Raw genomic sequence first — 19,007 nt, 5'->3', positions numbered from 1 at the left:
TGGAGAAAAGTCCTAAATCATTAATATCTATTTTATATGTATTCAGTCATTTATTCAACAAGCATTTATACTTGTTTTCTGTGGGCTTAAATTCTAACAAGAGGAAAACACATATTTTAGAGAAAAAGAAATAGATTGAAAAATAGATTAGGGAGGAATAAGAAGATTGCATAAAAAGAGTGCTCATTTGAGATTATGTAAAATAAATTTATAGTGGTCCCAATCAATTACAGATTTGTTTCTTTCTTTAGTTATGTTTATCAGCTCATACATTGGAGTGAAGCTGAGGGTTTTCTCACAAGTTGGAGTTTGACAAGGACAGTTAGTGATTTGAGAAAGGGATGACAGAGTTGAAATAGAAAGGTGAAAAATAACTTGGGAAAGTATTTATGGAAAATTTCAGGTCATAGTAAAGATGAATAAATTTAGAATTAGGAAGAGATAGAAAGGCAGAAATAAGAAGTTATTATTATATAAAGGCAATTTCAGAGTTCATGAACAAGGAAATATGGTTTTTTTTATTTCAAGGTGAATAGTCTGTTCATATGTGTAGCTGAGGTAGGATGGAGAAATGGATTATGGAAGTTGAGTCATTGAGAAACTGAAGAATCAGGTTATTTGTTTTTTTTTTTTCCTAATATTTTATTTTATTTATTTAATAATAACTTTATATTGACAGAATCCATGCCAGGGTAATTTTTTTTACAACATTATCTATTCCTTGCACTCGTTTCTGTTCTGATTTTTCCCCTCCTCCACTCCCTCCCCTAGATGGCAAGCAGTCCTATATATATTAGATATGTTGCAGTATATCCTAGATACAATATATGTTTGCAGAACCGAACAGTTCTCTTGTTGCACAGGGAGAATTGGATTCAGAAGGTAAAAATAACCCGGGAAGAAAAACAAAAATACAAATAGTTCACATTCGTTTCCCAGTGTTCTTTCTTTGGGTGTAGCTGCTTCTGTCTCTCATTTATCAATTGAAACTCAGTTAGGTCTCTTTGTCAAAGAAATCCACTTCCATCAGAATACATCCTCATACAATATTGTTGTCGAAGTGTATAATGATCTCCTGGTTCTGCTCATTTCACTTAGCATCAGTTCATGTAAGTCTCTCCAAGCCTCTCTGTATTCATCCTGCTGGTCATTTCTTATAGAACAATAATAGAATGTTATAGAACATAACATTCATATACCACAATTTACCCAGCCATTCTCCAATTGATGGGCATCCATTCAATTTCCAGTTTCTAGCCACTACAAACAAGGCTATCACAAACATTTTGGCACATGCAGGTCCCTTTCCCTTCTTTAGTATCTCTTTGGGGTATAAGCCCAGTAGTAGCACTGCTAGATCAAAGGGTATGCACAGTTTGATAACTTTTTGGGCATAATTCCAGATTGCTCTCCAGAATGGTTGGATTCGTTCACAACTCCACCAACAATGCCTCAGTGTCCCAGTTTTCCCGCATCCCCTCCAACATTCATCATTATTTTTTCCTGTCATCTTAGCCAATCTGACAGGTGTGTAGTGGTATCTCAGAGTTGTCTTAATTTGCATTTCTCTGATCAATAATGATTTGGAACACTCTTTCATATGAGTGGTAATAGTTTCAATTTCATCATCTGAAAATTGTCTGTTCATATCTTTTGACCATTTATCATTTGGAGAATGGCTTGATTTCTTATAAATTTGAGTCAGTTCTCTATATATTTTGGAAATGAGGCCTTTATCAGAACCTTTAACTGTGAAGATGTTTTCCCAGTTTGTTGCTTCCCTTCTAATCTTGTTTACATTAGTTTTGCTTGTACAAAGGCTTTTTAATTTGATATAATCAAAATTTTCTATTTTGTGATCAGTAATGGTCTCTAGTTCATCTTTGGTCACAAATTTCTTTCTCCTCCACAAGTCTGAGAGATAAACTATCCTATGTTCCTCTAATTTATTTATAATCTCGTTCTTTATGCCTAGGTCATGGACCCATTTTGATCTTATCTTGGTATATGGTGTTAAGTGTGGGTCCATGCCTAATTTCTGCCATACTAATTTCCAGTTATCCCAGCAGTTTTTATCAAATAATGAATTCTTATCCCAAAAGTTAGGATCTTTGGGTTTGTCAGAAATCAGGGTATTTGAAGGAAGATCAATATTCAGTTTAAAAAATATTTATAACAGTCTACTTCTATTCCCTTATCTTTCAAATAAAACTTAGAGCATTGAATAGTAATTTTTTTTTTTTTTTTTTTTGCTAAGGCAATTGGGGTTAATTCATGCAGCTGGGAAGTGTTGTGTCTGAGGTCATATTTGAACTCAGGGCCTCCTAACTTCAGGGCTGTTCCTTTATCCACTGCTCCTAGCTGCCCTGAATAATAATTTTTTCAAGAACTATTAAGTGCTTCCTTAGAATTTAGACTTTTAAATCTAAAAGTCTGGAGGTCCGAGATCCCACTTTGTAAATAATACTTGGAGAAAATTTAGGGAGACCTAATAAAGAAATTTCCAGTTTGGAAATGAAATGAATTTTGATGTTGTATTATTTTTCCAGTATTCTGAACTATTTTAGATAAATGTAATATTGGATTTAGTTTCATTTTACTCACAGTGGAATAGCTTAAATGCTCTAGAGACACAATTTCAATATATATTGGAAAAATGTTTAAGTTTTCTTATTGTATTATAATCAGATCCCCATTTTAAAAATTTTTATTTACTAGGTTATGGTAGGTTGTGGGACTAGTGGAATGATTTCTCTGCTCTGTGTTTTAATCATGAACAGAGAATAAGTTGTTTTGTCTGATAGAATCCTAGCTCTTGAAAAGATTTTATGAAGTTTTGTAGAAGGACCTCATTTAAACCTTTTCTGAAAGGAAATCATCTCATTTTCTTTAATAAATTTTTAGAGAAGGAAACTCCATAACATACCTTTCTTGAGGAAGAAAAAGAATTCTCACTTTTACTCTGACAAATTCTTAAAATTATATTAAAAACTATTATTGAAATATTTTTAGGCTTTTATCCACATTAATTTAACAGTTTATTTTTTCCTTTTCTTTTAGGAACTTTCCCCTAAATATTCAAATAATTTATTATTTACTTTGGTACCTCTTCAGGTTCTCCAATGTTACATTTACTCCAGTTTGGGTCCAAAAATATTATGTACTTTTAAGTTTTGGTCAAAATTAAAAATATGAGTATATTTACTCATATTTGAATTTTTTAAAGTATTGTTAGTTTTTTGAAACTAAAAATTTTGACAATGTGTTTTGGTGACATAGTGTCTTTGTAAAGCTAAATTTTTATTCCCCTCAATTTTCTAAAAAAAATTATTTTTAGGAATTATCTGAATATGACTTAAATTATGTCATTTTTCTTCATGCAAGAAGAATTGGTAAAGTATAAAAACTCAAGTTCTCTTGTAAAAGATTAAGAATCTTTAATAGAGGCAAATAGTTACACTTAATGAAACTTCAACTCTAATTCTACATAGGTCCAGCATAGGTTGTAGAATAGCACAGAAATTTGAATGAGTTTAGATTATCTTTGGGATTTTAAAACTCAGAATATGTATCTAGACAGAAAAAGTGACTGTTAGATTAGAAGTAGATTCAGTAAGAAGAATTTTTGGAATCATAATCAAAGGAAAGATTAGAAAGTACTCTGTAATTAAGTGAATTAACATATAATTAATATTAATATAATAGGGTCTTAGACACACCTAGAAGTAATTTTTATTAATTTGGAAGCCAAAAGAATGATATAAAGAGACTTGAGAAGAAACATAATGTGATCATTACAATTTATTTTGAGGAATTACATAGCATTCTTCTTTTCTGCCAATCTTTTACATGAAGTGACATGATATTTCTATTTTTACATTTAAAATAGGGTAAAATAGGAGCTTACTTGTCTTTAAGGTAAAATTATTCTGTTATTAAATAGACTAGGTTATAGTTGTTTGAAATAAACATAAATATAAAAATAAACTAGATATAAATAAACAATAAATAAACATATATACACAGAATATAATAAATAAATTAAAAAAAAAACAAAAATAAAATAAACATAAAGCATTCCTCCCTGCCCCCCCTTTCACAGAGTTAACAAGTCAAGAAGTTAGTGTGCATTACTTATAAGCACTTTTGTCTGTCAGACATAGTGTTAAATGCTGAAGGATAAAAAGAATGGCAGAAATATTGTTCTTGCCTTCAAGAAGCTCATGTTCTAATGGGAGAGACAGAATGCAAACAATGATACACATAAGTAACTTGGAAGTAATCTTGGAAGTAAAGGAGTAGCAGAAAAGAAAAAAGGAGATGGGAAATTGGGAAAAGCCTCCTGTAAAAGACAGGCAAAAGACAACATATACTAGATATCTTGTAAAGATATTAATGACAAGACTTGGCAGCATATTGGATATATGAAATAGGACAAGAGAGGAATTGAGGATAACACGAGAGTTGAGCTTGAAATCCTGGAAGTATGATGGTGTTTCCCTCTAGGAAGAGGGGGGAGAGTTGGAGGGAAAGACAAGTTGAGTTCTTGATGATTATGGGTCTTGTTGTTTTTTGAGATATCTAACTAAAGTCTGGGTAAGAGCTGCTGAAAGAAACTAGGACTGAGTATATATATATATATATATATATATATACATATATATATATATATATATATATATAGGAATCATCTGCCTAGTAGGACTGAGTATATATATATATATATAGGAATCATCTGCCTAGTAGGACTGAGTATATATATATATATATATAGGAATCATCTGCCTAGTAGGTATGATCATCGAATCCATGGTGATAACATCTATAAGTGAGATAGTATAGAGAGAGAACGGAAGAGGAGAATCGTCATGACTGATGGTTGTGACTTTATGAAAATTCATCAAAGAATAATTGAGAAGTAGCTGTCAATTACTAACAGTAGTTGAGAAGTAGGAACCAGAAGAGATTGGTGACTTGAGAAATTTAAGAGTGAAAAGAATATCCAAGAAGAGAAAGTCATTGAGAGTATCTAAGCTAGTAGAAAAATCAGGAAGGATAAATATTGAGAAAATACTGTTAGCTGTGGCAGTTAAGAGATTGGTAACTTTGGAGAAATCAGATTCAAATTGCAAAGAGCTTAGAAGCAAGTGAAAATTGAGGGAATGGAGTCAGGTAACATAAATAGCTTTGGAAAGGAATTAAAAGATGATAACTAGTGGATGATTGAATTAAATGAAGGTTTTTTAGTGATAGATGAGGCATGAGCATATATTTAGAGAGCAAGGAAGGAGATAACAGATGGGGAGAGATTCAAGATTTGGGGATAGTAAAGGAGCCTCTCTACTTCAGGAGATGGAAGTGGATGAGATCAAGGATTCATGTTTGTTAGGGTCAAGGAAAAAGGTCATGTTCAGTGCAACCAGGAGGTTGAACTTTGAGAGCCCCAGAAGTAACTTCTGTTTATTGGAAGAGACTGTATAATGGGCGGAAACTCTTAACCATATTGAGGTAGCTTCATAATGAAGGTGTCTCCCTCTCTGATTGGCTGTGCTCTGACCCTACTTAAGCTCTATGGAGGAGGAAGTCTGTCTCTTTAATCTGGGAGTAGCCGAGAGGTTGGAGGCATGTTGTGAACACGTGTGACCTCAACAAGAGTCAGGGCAGAATGTGAATATGTGAATAAAAGACTTTAAGCTTGCACATGGCGTGCTACCAGTTTTTAAACTAGTTTGTGAAACTGTAGCCAGAGACCTCTGAAAACCACAGAATGAGGTATGCTAGGTAAAATTGGTTTATGCACTGCAAAAGACAGTGGCCAGAGGATTCTCTGAGGGCCTGGGAATTAGGAGAGACTGGCAATGTAAAAAAATGCAGAGTAGTACTAGGGTGTTCGCACATATTGAGGAGTATGTTTTAGCAAGAACAAGGATGACCTTCATGTGAAACAAGTGAAGGAGATGGTAAAAGAGTGATGTGAATTAAGAAGGAATAAAAAGAGTTCTTCCTGTTATGACTTCATTTTGGTGGGTTAACATCTAGATCCCACATAGGCAAGTTTTACCATTTATGAGCCTCAAACTATTGTTTTGTTGTGGAAAATCAGGAAAAATGATATGTTAGCTTTATGACCCCATTTCTCCTGCTATCACCTCATTAGGTAAGTTCTGAGAGTCCCCTGTTAGAAATTACTTGGGTTTTTTCAGTGAAATGACCTAGGTTTTTCACTGATGTATGAGATGAGATACTCATGTGAGAGGGTGGGGAATTCCAAGGAAGGCTTAAAGTATTTGGAATAAATATATCTATCTTTATAAGATCAAAGATAAGAAGAAACAATTCTCAAAAGAATAGATTGTAAACTGTTAACAGCTGCATGAAAGAATCACTAAAAATAAGAGAAGTGCATATCAAAATAACCCTCATGAAATTTCACCTCATACTTAGAAAGTTGACAAAGAATAGGAGTAATCAATATTGGAATGAATGTGGGAAGATAGTTACACTTATACATTATTGGTAGAGATATGAATCTGTATAACCATTTTGGAAAGTAATTTGGAATTATGCAAATAAAGGGAATAAAATATCTATAACTTTTAAATGCAGAGATTCACTGTTAAGTATATGTATATATCCCATGGAAGTCATTGATAAGAAGAAAGAGCCTTTGGTATATATCACCAAAATATTTATAGCAATACTTTTTGTGATAGCAAAGATCTAGAAATAGAGTTGATGCCCCAAATTGGGAAATAATGAATAGAATAGAATATCACTATGCTGTAAAAAATAATAACTGTGATGAATTCAAAGAACTGTGCAAAAAGATAAACTTAACAAAATGAAGTAAACCAAGTCAAGAAGACAATATACTTCATGATTATTATGAGATTAATGGAATGAGCAATCACACAAAAGAAATCAAAAGTGAATATTGTGAAATTATAGAAAGAAGCATGACTTTATAGAAGAGATAAGAGAACACATCTCCATTCTGCTGTTTTCCAGAGGTTTGAAGTCTATAGTAATAAATCATTGTATATAATTTTAGACTTATAAAAGGCAATTAAAATGTAATTTTTATTTATTTTCCTTTTCTTCTTCATCTTCTCTCTTTTTCTTTAAATATATTATGTCATTTAGAATGATTCTCTGAGATAGGTAGTAGGAGAAATACTTGAAAAAATTTTTGGTAATATAAACACAAAAGGTTATGAGCAAAGATTTATTTACTTATTTTTTAATTTTTGAAAAAAGTTTTGAGTAGGTAAGCAAATAAGTTAGGGAGATATAAAAGGATTGTCTGTCAGCAGTATGGGCACAGTTGATGTTACATAACACAGATATTAGGGTAGTTAGTGGATAGAACAAATGCAATAGATTCTTAGTAATTGTGTGACCTGGATAAGTCACTTAACACTATTTGCTTTAGTTATCTTTAACATGAGAAGGAAGTGGCGAACTATCCCAGTGTCTTTTCCCAGAAAACTCAAAATGGAGGCAGAAACAGTTGGATAGATTCACTTAACTAAACACAACAACAACACAAGTATGTAGGACCTTCGGTCAGTCTGGTTTCATGACTATCTTAAATTCACTTAAGCATAAGTGGAAGCAAAGGAGTTAAATGGATGAGACTTATTCCAAGGTTGAAGTCATTATTGACTTTTGGATGTTGGACAAAGGAGCAAATGGTTTAAATCTGAAAGAGTGTGGAGTTGAATGAACTTATTATGAAGTGATAAGTGATGTAGGGAAAGAAGAGTACAGCCAGTACATAGGTGACAGCCTACAAAAGAAATGAGGAATGGAAGGTCACAGCAAGTATAAACACCAAAATTAGGTATTATAAATTGAGAAAAGAGAAGAGATTAGGACAAGAGGAAGCAGTTTTATAGCTCGTGAATATGAAAGAAGAACATTTGTCAGTGATGACAAGTCCAAAGGTATAATAATATGTGTGTAGTCCAGAAGGAGTAAAAAAGTAGATCAGAACAATTAATTAGATTGAAGAATGGGAAGGTTAGGATGCTTGAGGGAATATCAGTATCCATATTGAACTTCCCTAATAAGAAAGGAGAATTTGAAGTAGAGAGAAAGACTGAGGCAGGCCCTAACTTTATTGAGGAAAAAAGACTATCTAAGGGATGGATAGATTATAGCAGCCAGGAAATGAACTTTGAAATCAATTTGCATTTGACTTTAAAGGATGGGAAACAAGGAATCTTTCATTTTTCCCCACCACAACTAGTGAATTATGGGTTATAAATGGCATGCTGTTACTGGAGAAGATAGCCAGGGATGCAGTGTTGTGAAAATGGAGCCAGCTCCAGTTTGTATTGTGCCCAAAGATGGAAACAATAAGAAAAAGAAAAGGTTCAAGAAGAATTTGTTGATTTCGGAGGAGGCATCTCAGAGAATACAATGTTTGAGGAATGTAATCTGGATACTGAAAGAGTAGGCAGTTGGAGATGAGAAATGGGGCTTTTTGTACATCAGTTACTGGTGTTTCAGAATCACTGGAAAGAGGAGAACGAGCACTAAAGAAACAAAAATAGCCATTGGAGTATGACTGATTAATTTTAAATCTTTGAATACCAATCCCTGGCTATATGCTAAGTGCTTTGAGGGCAAGAGCAGTTTATCTTTCTTTTTTATATGCCCAAAACTTAGCTTACCCTATAGGAAGTACTTAAGTGATTGATTATTGTGGGAAAACTTGTTTGTTTTGTTGTTGTTGTTCCAATTCTGTTATTAGACAATTGTCTGGGCTTATGTCGTTTTTGTCAACATTTCTATACTGTGAATATTGCACATAATATCTCTGGGATTCTTTTCTTCATTTGTAGAGGGGTCTAAAATAGATGGCTTCCAAGAATTCTTTCAATTCTATAATTCTTGAATTCTAAAATTCAGTGTGAAGCTTAGAAGCTATCCTAATTAGATTGTCTTGCTTTAGTTCTAATTACAACTCTCTTGACAATATTACTCAAAATATATTTGAATTGTGGGATATTTTGTCTTTTCATTCTTGCCCTAAAGTATAATTGTGGTAACTTTGGCGTGTTATATGATAGTAATAATTACTGAAACTATCATTTAATCATGGCTTATTTAAAGAAATAATTGAATCCATCAACTGTTATTTCCTAGAAAACCCATGTTCTCATGACAGATTGCTCAGTATTCTTTTTGCTTACAAAGCCAGAGGTTTAAAGTCTATAATAAATAAATCATTGTATATATATTTAGACTTTTAAAAGGCATTTAAAATGAAATTTTTATTTATTTTCCTCCTCTTCTTTGGATAGGAAATTTCAATGGAATATTTTGGAGATCCAAAAGACTTTTAGTAGGAAATGACTTACAGTCTGATATAACTTGGGAATAAGATTCCTGATAGAGACTTAGTTCATAAAGAATTACAGGGTAGGAGATGATGTAATGAATAAAATGCTGTGCTTGGAGTTTGAAAGACCTGAATTTAAAATCCAGCCTCAGTCACTTACTAGCAATGTGATCCTGGCTAAGTCACTTTACCTCTAGGTCTTCCTCACTTTCTTCAACTATAAAATAGACTCTATCTCACAGGATTGTTGTAAGGATCAAGTGAGATAATATTTGTAAAGTATTTAACATAATATCTGGCCATAGTTGATGCTTAAAAAATGCCTATTCCCTTCTCCTTCACAAAGTTGGAAGGCATTCATTGACAATCTAGTTCAAGTTAGAACTTGGATAGGAATTCCCTCTACCAAACTCCAAATTCCTAGTAGCCTTTGTTTGAAGCCCTTCAATGGGGGAAGAACCACTATCTTCCAAACTCTAATTATTTGCAAGTTTTTATTTTCATCAAGACTAATTTCGTCTTTGTAATTTCCATCCATTGCTTCTAGCAGTGTCTGGAAACTAAGCAGAGTAAATATAATCTCTCTTTCAAATAATAATGCTTTAATTATTTACAGTGAAGGAGGGAAAAAATGAGGAGTTAGGTAAATAGATAAAAAACCTGATACAGTGGCATTATGTAGTAGAAGTAAGAACCTGCAGTTATGTTGCAATTTGCAAGAGCCCTCTTTCTACTAGAGGTAGAGTTGCTCATAATTTCTTGACTAGCTTTAATAATACTTTTATCTTTCAAAAGGTTGAAGAACTAATAAGGGGAGCCTCTACTCAGTTTAAATAAATCAAATCCTCATCTTTCTCCTGAGTGTCTCTCTCACATCTCCCAACTGCCTATGAGATACCTTTATTTGGATATTCCATAGGCATCTCAAGTTCAATGTGTCTAACACATGCAAAAGAAAACATACATAAATAAGGAAAATAAAGCAAAAAAAAGTATGCATTTTTGACTACAGGTCCTTTGGACTTATCTTGAATCATTGATTTGATTGGAATAGCTAAGCCTTTTAAAGTAGCTCATCTTTACAATATTGCTGTTACTACGTACAGTTTTCAAGGAGCTCATTTTCTGATAGGGAATACAGCACATTTAAAAAGGTTCAGGTATAGGGAACCAAGATGTATTGTTCTAGATATTCACTTCTATAATTGTTATGTTTGAGATAATTTCCCTAACTTTCTTTTCTCCCTTCTGGCAGTATTTTTTTCTTTCCCTCCCTCCTCATTGTTTTTTAACATAAGACATAAGACATCTCTAAATCCTGTCTAATTATAGGTTTCTCTGTATGATCCTTGATGATAATAAGGATCAAAGAGTTTATAGTATTTCTTTTTTTAAACTCTTATTTTTTCTTTTTTTTAATTAAAGTTTTTATTTTCAGAACATATGCATAGATAATTTTCAACATTTACCCTTGCAAAACTTTGTGTTCCAATTTTTACCCCTCTTTTCTCCTCAGCTTTTGCCCTAGACAGCAAGTAATCCAATATATGTTAAACATGTGCTATTCTTCTATACGTATTTCCACAATTATCATGCTGCACAAGAAAACAATCATATCAAAAAGAAAAAAAATGAGAAAGGAAACAAAATGCAAGCAAGCAACAACAAAAAAGATGAAAATACTATGTTGTGATCCACACTCAGTCCCCACTGGCCCCTCTCTGGGTGCAGATGGCTGTCTTCATCACAAGACCTTTGGAACTGACCTGAATCACTTTGCTTTTGAAAAGAATCAATTCCATCAGTATTGATCATTGTATAATCTTGCTGTTCCTGTGTACAATGATCTGGTTCTACTCACTTCACTTAGCATCAATTCATGGAAGTCTCTACAGGCCTCTCTCAAATCATCCGGCTGATCGTTTCTTTTTATAAGAAACAATAATATTCCATTACATTCATTCATGTACCATAACTTATTCAGCCATTCTCTAACTGATGAGCATCCAGTTTCCAGTCTTTTGCCATTTAGTATCTCTCCACATTAAAATATAGGCAATTTATCCTTATTTGTTCTTTTATTATTGTGTTCACTTTTTATGTTTTTCTTAACTCTTGTGTTTGAACTCAAAGTTTCTTCATGGCTCTATTTTTTATTTTTATTTTATTTATTTATTTTTTTTTGGCAAGGCATTTGGGGTTAAGTGACTTGCCCAGGGTCTCACAGCTAGGAAGTATTGCGTGTGAGGCCTCATTTGAACTCAGATCCCCTTGTCTCCAGGGCTAATGTTTTTTCTACTGTGTCATCTAATTTCCCCTACATATCTTTGGTCTTTTAATTAGAAATGCTTAGTCCTATATTTCTTTTTTTTTTTTAAATTTTTTATTTAATAATTACATTATATTGACACTCGTTTCTGTTCCGATTTTTTTCCCCCTCCCTCCCTCCACCCCCTCCCCTAGATGGCAAGCAGTCCTTTATATGTTGGATATGTTGCAGTATATCCTAGATACAATATATGTTTGCAGAACCGAACAGTTCTCTTGTTGCACAGGGAGAATTGGATTCAGAAGGTATAAATAATCCGGGAAGAAAAACAAAAATGCAGATAGTTTACATTCGTTTCCCAGTGTTCTTTCTTTGGGTGTAGCTGCTTTTGTCCGTCATTTATCAATTGAAACTCAGGTCTCTTTGTCAAAGAAATCCACTTCCATCAAAATATGTCCTCATACAATATCGTTGTCGAAGTGTATAATGATCTCCTAGTTCTGCTCATTTCACTTAGCATCAGTTCATGTAAGTCTCGCCAGTCCTCTCTGTATTCATCCTGCTGGTCATTTCTTACAGAACAATAATATTCCATAACATTCATATACCACAATTTACCCAGCCATTCTCCAATTGATGGGCATCCATTCATTTTCCAGTTTCTAGCCACTACAAACAGGGCTGCTACAAACATTTTGGCACATACAGGTCCCTTTCCCTTCTTTAGTATTTCTTTGGGATATAAGCCCAATAGAAACACTGCTGGATCAAAGGGTATGCACAATTTGATAATTTTTTGGGCATAATTCCAGATTGCTCTCCAGAATGGTTGGATTCGTTCACAACTCCACCAACAATGCATTAGTGTCCCAGTTTTCCCGCATCCCCTCCAACATTCATCATTATTTTTTCCTGTCATCTTAGCCAATCTGACAGGTGTGTAGTGGTATCTCAGAGTTGCCTTAATTTGCATTTCTCTGATCAATAATGATTTGGAACACTCTTTCATATGAGTGGTAATAGTTTCAATCTCATCCTCTGAAAATTGTCTGTTCATATCCTTTGACCATTTATCAATTGGAGAATGGCTTGATTTCTTATAAATTTGAGTCAGTTCTCTATATATTTTGGAAATGAGGCCTTTATCAGAACCTTTAACTGTGAAAATGTTTTCCCAGTTTGTTGCTTCCCTTCTAATCTTGTTTGCATTAGTTTTATTTGTACAAAGGCTTTTTAATTTGATGTAATCGAAATTTTCTATTCTGTGATCAGTAATGGTCTCTAGTTCATCTTTGGTCACAAATTTCTTTCTCCTCCACAAGTCTGAGAGATAAACTATTCTATGTTCCTCTAATTTATTTATAGTCTCGTTCTTTATGCCTAGGTCATAGACCCATTTTGATCTTATCTTGGTATATGGTGTTAAGTGTGGGTCCATGCCTAATTTCTGCCATACTAATTTCCAATTATCCCAGCAGTTTTTATCAAATAATGAATTCTTTTCCCAGAAGTTAGGGGCTTTGGGTTTGTCAAACACTAGATTGCTATAATTGACTATTCTGTCTTGTGAGCCTAGCCTTTTCCACTGATCCACTAATCTATTTCTTAGCCAATACCAAATGGTTTTGGTGACTGCTGCTTTATAATATAATTTTAGATCAGGTACAGCTAGGCCACCTTCATTTGATTTTTTTTTCATTAATTCCCTTGAGATTCTCGACTTTTTATTGTTCCATATGAATTTTGTTGTTATTTTTTCTAGATCAATAAAATATTTTCTTGGAAGTCTGATTGGTATAGCACTAAATAAATAGATTAGTTTAGGGAGTATTGTCATCTTTAGTCCTATATTTCTTTAAGGGTCCATGTTCCTCCATAAAATTATACTATATACTCACTTTTGCTACGTAATTTATTCTTGGAGGTATGCTTTATTCTTTGCCTTTTGTATTATCTTATTCAAAATGCTCTACTCTTTTATAGTGATTATTGCTGAATCATTTGACTGAATTATGGCTGACTAGCTTCTTGGTTCTTGAATTCTTAAACCAAGTGTCAACATTTCTAATAGCTGTCTTCATGAAATCTTTACTGTAAATCAAAAATAAATCAAAGATATCCATTATTACCACTAATATTAAAATAGTGCTGGAAATCCTAGTTAGGGTGATAATAAGAAAAAAAACCACAGGAATGAACACAGGAAAAGAGGGAATATAATGATTACTTTTTTGCATATTTTATGTTTACTTAGAAAACTATAGGAGATGAGAGCTACTTAGGAAAGTCACTTTGTCTACTAGTGGAAGGACTGGACTAGGAAGAGGTTTGAGGTAGTGGAATCAACTAAGAAGGTATTACAATAATGTATATGAGAGATGATGAAGGGCAGAATTAGGGTAGGGAGTGTGAGTGAAGAGAAAGCAGTTTATGGCAAAGTTGTGAAGACAGAAGTGTAAGTGTTTGGTTACTGATTGAATATGTGAGTATATTCAGAATAAGGAGATAAATCTTGGTAACTGGAAGATACCCTCAATAGAAAATTTGGGAAATGTTTGCATTTGGGAAACAGAATAAATTTTCTTTAATACATACTCAGTTTGTTATCTATGAGATCTCTACTTTGAAGTGATCACTAGGAAGTTATTGTTAGGGCCTAAAGGTTAGAAGAGAGATTAGGGAATGGAGAGTGTGTATGTGTGTTCTGCAAAGAAGGTAACTTTATGGCAGCTAGTGAGGTCACCAAGTGAGAGGCTACAAAGAAAAAAATGAAGGCCCAGGAAAGAGCTTAAGCTACAACTGTAGTTCGTGAGAATAGGATGAATGAAAATCTAGCTACTAGACTGATTACTATCAGTGGGATCAGAAGTGAGAAGTAGCAGGAAGAGGCTCAGAAGTGATTGGTGTTGTGAAAACCACTGTAGATTGGTTAAGAATAATGATGCTAGCCACCCAAGCTTAAAATCTTGGATTAATCTTTGATATTTACCTTTCTTTATTCCTCATATTCACTCAATCATTATGTTATATTGATGTTTCCTCTTTAATGTCTGGAGTTCCATCTTCAGCATTCTAATCTGTTGTCCCTTTTCCCTTTTATCAACTAGGCATTCATGATCTTCAAAAGATGAGTCAACATTATTACCACATTCAGAATTATTTTTCCTATTACCTAGCATGAAACTACAATCATGAGAGGCAGTCTCTATTTTTCCCACTCTGTGCACTCTGAGCTTTTGTTATCATGCTATTTCCTGTAGTTAGAATATTCTCTTCTTCCTCTCTATTCAGCTCATTTCCTACTTATTTCATGAAGCTTTCTCTGTCTACAAAAATCCATGATAAAATCTTTCTTTTATCTCTGAACTTCTAAACTTCCATTAGGTGAGGGAAGATATACTACCATTAAACTAGAAGATCAGTAGTAGCAGAAACCATGTATGTCTTGAATTCTATATCTCCTGACTTTCTAGCATAATTCTTTGTGCCCAGTGAATATGTAACATATACATTTTTCTGTTTTGCATACATCACAGTGCCAAGTATGTATCAAACTCTCAATAGATGTGTTGAAGAAGTTAGTATTTGAGAAATAAGCCAGAATACAAGTTCAGAGAAGCAGGAATGTTTTACAGTTTGCATTAAGTGCAGTATTTTGAATACTTCAGAATACTTTTTAAAAAAATTTATAAAAAACAAAAAAAAAATTTGGGAAAAATGAATAAGTAATTTGAATTTTGGAATACTCTGAAGTTTAGCAGTAACTTTACAAATTGCCAGATTTATTTCCTATTGTGACCTATATTTATCCAAATTGTTCTTTCTCAAGCAACATTGAAATAAATTTAGGACATTTACTTAAAAGAGGTTGTTTTCATAAATCTAGATGTTTCCTAACTTAAAACATCTTGAACCTAGAGCTAAGGAAGAATTAAGAGAATTAAAGCCATTCATATTTTTTGTCCCTACAGTGTGGGACCACTTATGTTAATAGTTTAATCAGGTGACTTTGACAACTGTGAAAGCTGTTCAGTGACTTTGTTGAACTTAACTGTTGCATTAACTTAGTTTCAAATTAGAAAGGCCAAAGATCACCTGTGGTTTAGTGTTGAAATGAGCTATTTATATTCTTGTGCTTTTAATTATTTTAAAAATGTGTGTGTGTGTGTGTGTGTGTGTATGTATGTGCATGCGCACATGTGCGTGCATGGTTGTGAGGAGTGAGTGTGATCTGAAAAAAATGACATGCCATTACATCATCATCTAAAGATATTTTGGCAAAATAGCATTCTATCGAACCCTACTTCTGTCAGTACTATTCCCTGCTTGATTATTTGGTTGTTTGATTATGGCATTCTTAGAGATCGATATATCATAAAAGATAGTGAGTCAAAATTAAATTTTATTTATTATTAAAATAAATTACCATTTTCTTCTCCAGCTCATTTTCCAGATAAGGAAACTGGCTTGTCCAGAGTTATATAGCTAGTTATAGTACAGTATAGCCTTGAATATAATAAATATTGGATTGAATTATATTAATATTCTTGTTCAATTGTGTCCAATTTTTCGAATGCCATTTGGTATTTTTTTTGGCAAACAAGATGGAATGGTTTGTCATTTCCTTCTCCAGATCCTTTTACAGAGGAGGAAACTGAGGCAAACAGGGGTAAATGATTTACGCAGGTTCACACAACTAGTTTTGAGGAGAGATCTGAACTCACAAAGATGAGTTTGCCTGATCCAGGCCTAATACTATATCTGCTTTGCCCCCTAGCTGCCCTGTATATATAATTTTCTTTATTTTTTTCTCATTTCCTTTACTGTTTTCCAATTAACTGTAATAAAAAATTAGCATTCATTTAAAAAATCTTTTGAGTTCCAAATTCCCCCTATTCTTCTTTTCTTTCTTAAGAAATCAATTTGATATAGACTATACATGTACAGTCATAAATAACATTTTTATACTGCAAATATTTCTTGTTGCCAAAAAACAAAACAAAACACAGATCAATCCCACCTTAAAAAAACAAAATAAAGTTAAAAAAAAGTTTTTAATCTTCAGACTCCATCAGCTTTTTTCCTGATTTTTGTTAGATTTTTTACCATAAGTCCTTTAGAATTATCTTATATCATTGTATTGCTGAGAATGGCTAAGTCATTCACAATTCATCATCGTACAATAATGCTATCATTGTGTACAATGTTCTCCTGGTTCTTCTTATTTCACTTCACATCAGTTCATCTGAGTCTTCCCTGGTTCTTCTGAACTATCCTGCTTGTCATTTCGTATAGCATAATAGTATTCTAGCACAATCATATATCACAATTTGTTCAACCATTCCCAAATGATGGACATCTCTATTCCAAGAACCATGAGGACAATTAAATTTACATCATTAAAACTCAAACTATAATCCTCATGTAAAATTATTCAAATTATTTATCAGTAAACATTTACTGGTCACTTACTGTATGTACAACACTGTACCAGATACAAAGTTTAGATAAGATGGCTACTTATGGGAATTATAGTCTCAAACAATAAATGAGATACAGTGCCCTGAGATAAAGGACGCAATCTGAAATGTTCCTATAGAAAGATGAAGGCAGTTAGGTAACACAGTGAATAGAACACTGGACCTGTAGTTAGGTAAGAACACTATTCAAATCTGACCTCAGATATTTAGTAGTTGTGTAGCCCTTGAGACAAATCATTCAATTTCTATTTGCCTCAATTTCTTTATCTGTAAAATAGGGATAATGATAGCACACAGTAGTTGTGTGAATCAAAAGAAAACACTTTTCAAGCAATTTTGCAATTTTTAGTGTTATGTAGATACTCTCATTATTAAATAATTTATTTAAAATGCTCTTATTAAATTAATTATTATTAAACTGTTATTGAAGAAACCACTATATTCAAGGAGAGCCTAGTGCCCAGTGTAGGAAATCTTATTGGACACTAAAAATATGGTTCATTCTTAAACTTTGGATTTGTGTATCTTTAGGTGGAAAATTTGTCAGTTTAGATTATGTTGAAAATGAGACATAGGAGAAGACTGTATCAGCATTGTAGTAAAAGTTTTATTTATAGATTTAATCTCTGACTCCTTTTTAAAAATGATATAAGGTTTCCAAATATTAAAGTATTAGAAGATTGATTTAGTGTGTGGATTTGAACCCAGATAAAGAGGAATATCAGAGGGAAAGGGGCAATAGGAAATAAAACAATTTTTAAAAATGTTTTTTTTTATTTTCAAAATACAAAGATATAGTATTCAACATTCAACCTTGTAAAACCTCATGTTGCAAATTTTTCTCTCTTCTCCCCATCCTTTCCCTTGGACAGCAAGTTATCCAATATATGTTAAACATGTGCAGTTCTTTTATACATATTTCTGTAAATCATGCTGCATAAGAAAAATCAGATCAAAAAAGAAAAAAAGTACTTTCTCTGGGTGCAGACGGCTCTCTCTATCACAAGTCAATTTGAATTGGCCTGTGTCGGCTCACTGTTGAAAAGGGCCAAATCCATCACAATTGATCATTAAATAATCTTGTTGTTGTTGTGTACACTGTTCTCTTGGTTCTACTCCCTTCACATCATTCACATCAATTCTTGTAAGTCCCTTCAAGCCTCTTTGAAAGCATTCTGCTGATCATTTCTTATAGAACAATAATATTCCATTACATTCATATAGCATAACTTATTTAGCCATTCCCCAATTGTTAGGCATCCATTCAGTTTCCAGTTCCTTGCCATTACAAAAAAGGCTGCTACGAACATTTTCGTACATATGGGTTCTTTTCCCTCTTTTATGATTTCTTTGGGATACAGACCCAGTAGAGACAGAGTTGGATCAAAGGGTAAGCACAATTTGATAGCCCTTTGGGCATAGTTCCAAATTGTACTCCAGAATAATTGAATCAGTTCACAATTCTGCCAACAATGTATTAAGTATACCAATTTTCTCACATCCTCTACAACATTTATCATTATCTTTTCCCGTCATCTTAGCCAGTTTGAGAGGTATGCACAGTTACCTTAGTTGTCTTAATTTGCATTTCTCTAATCAATAATGATTTAGAACATTTTTTCATATGACTAGAAATGGCTTTAATTTCTTGTCTGAAAATTGTCTCTTCATATCCTTTGACCATTTGTCAGTTGGGGAATGTCTTATATCCTTATAAATTTGAGTCAATTCTTTATATATTTTAGAAATTAAACCTTTATCAGAACACTTGGATGCAAAATTTGTTTGCATTGTGTTTTTTTTAGTTTAAAACCTTTTTAATTTAATATAATCAAAATTATCCATTTTGCATTTCATAATGTTCTCTAGTTCTTCTTTGGCCATAAATTTCTTCCTTCTCCACAGATCT

General features: G+C 33.0%; 1 protein-coding gene and 1 long non-coding RNA gene across 4 annotated transcripts in view; both read left to right on the top strand.

Annotated features, from left to right (window-relative positions):
* STX8 (syntaxin 8) overlaps positions 1–19,007 on the top strand; it is a 287,983-nt gene that overhangs the window by 64,587 nt on the left and 204,389 nt on the right. The gene's annotated exons all lie outside the window — the stretch shown is intronic.
* Positions 71–12,188, top strand: LOC127560823 (uncharacterized). Its single transcript, XR_007953411.1, has 2 exons — positions 71–998; positions 12,036–12,188. It is a non-coding gene; the product is annotated as an uncharacterized LOC127560823 (long non-coding RNA).

Source organism: Antechinus flavipes, chromosome 4, assembly GCF_016432865.1.
Source record: "Antechinus flavipes isolate AdamAnt ecotype Samford, QLD, Australia chromosome 4, AdamAnt_v2, whole genome shotgun sequence".
Lineage (NCBI taxonomy): Eukaryota > Metazoa > Chordata > Mammalia > Dasyuromorphia > Dasyuridae > Antechinus > Antechinus flavipes.
The sequence above is the reverse complement of the archived record's forward strand: the minus strand, read 5'-3'. Positions and strand labels throughout refer to the sequence as shown.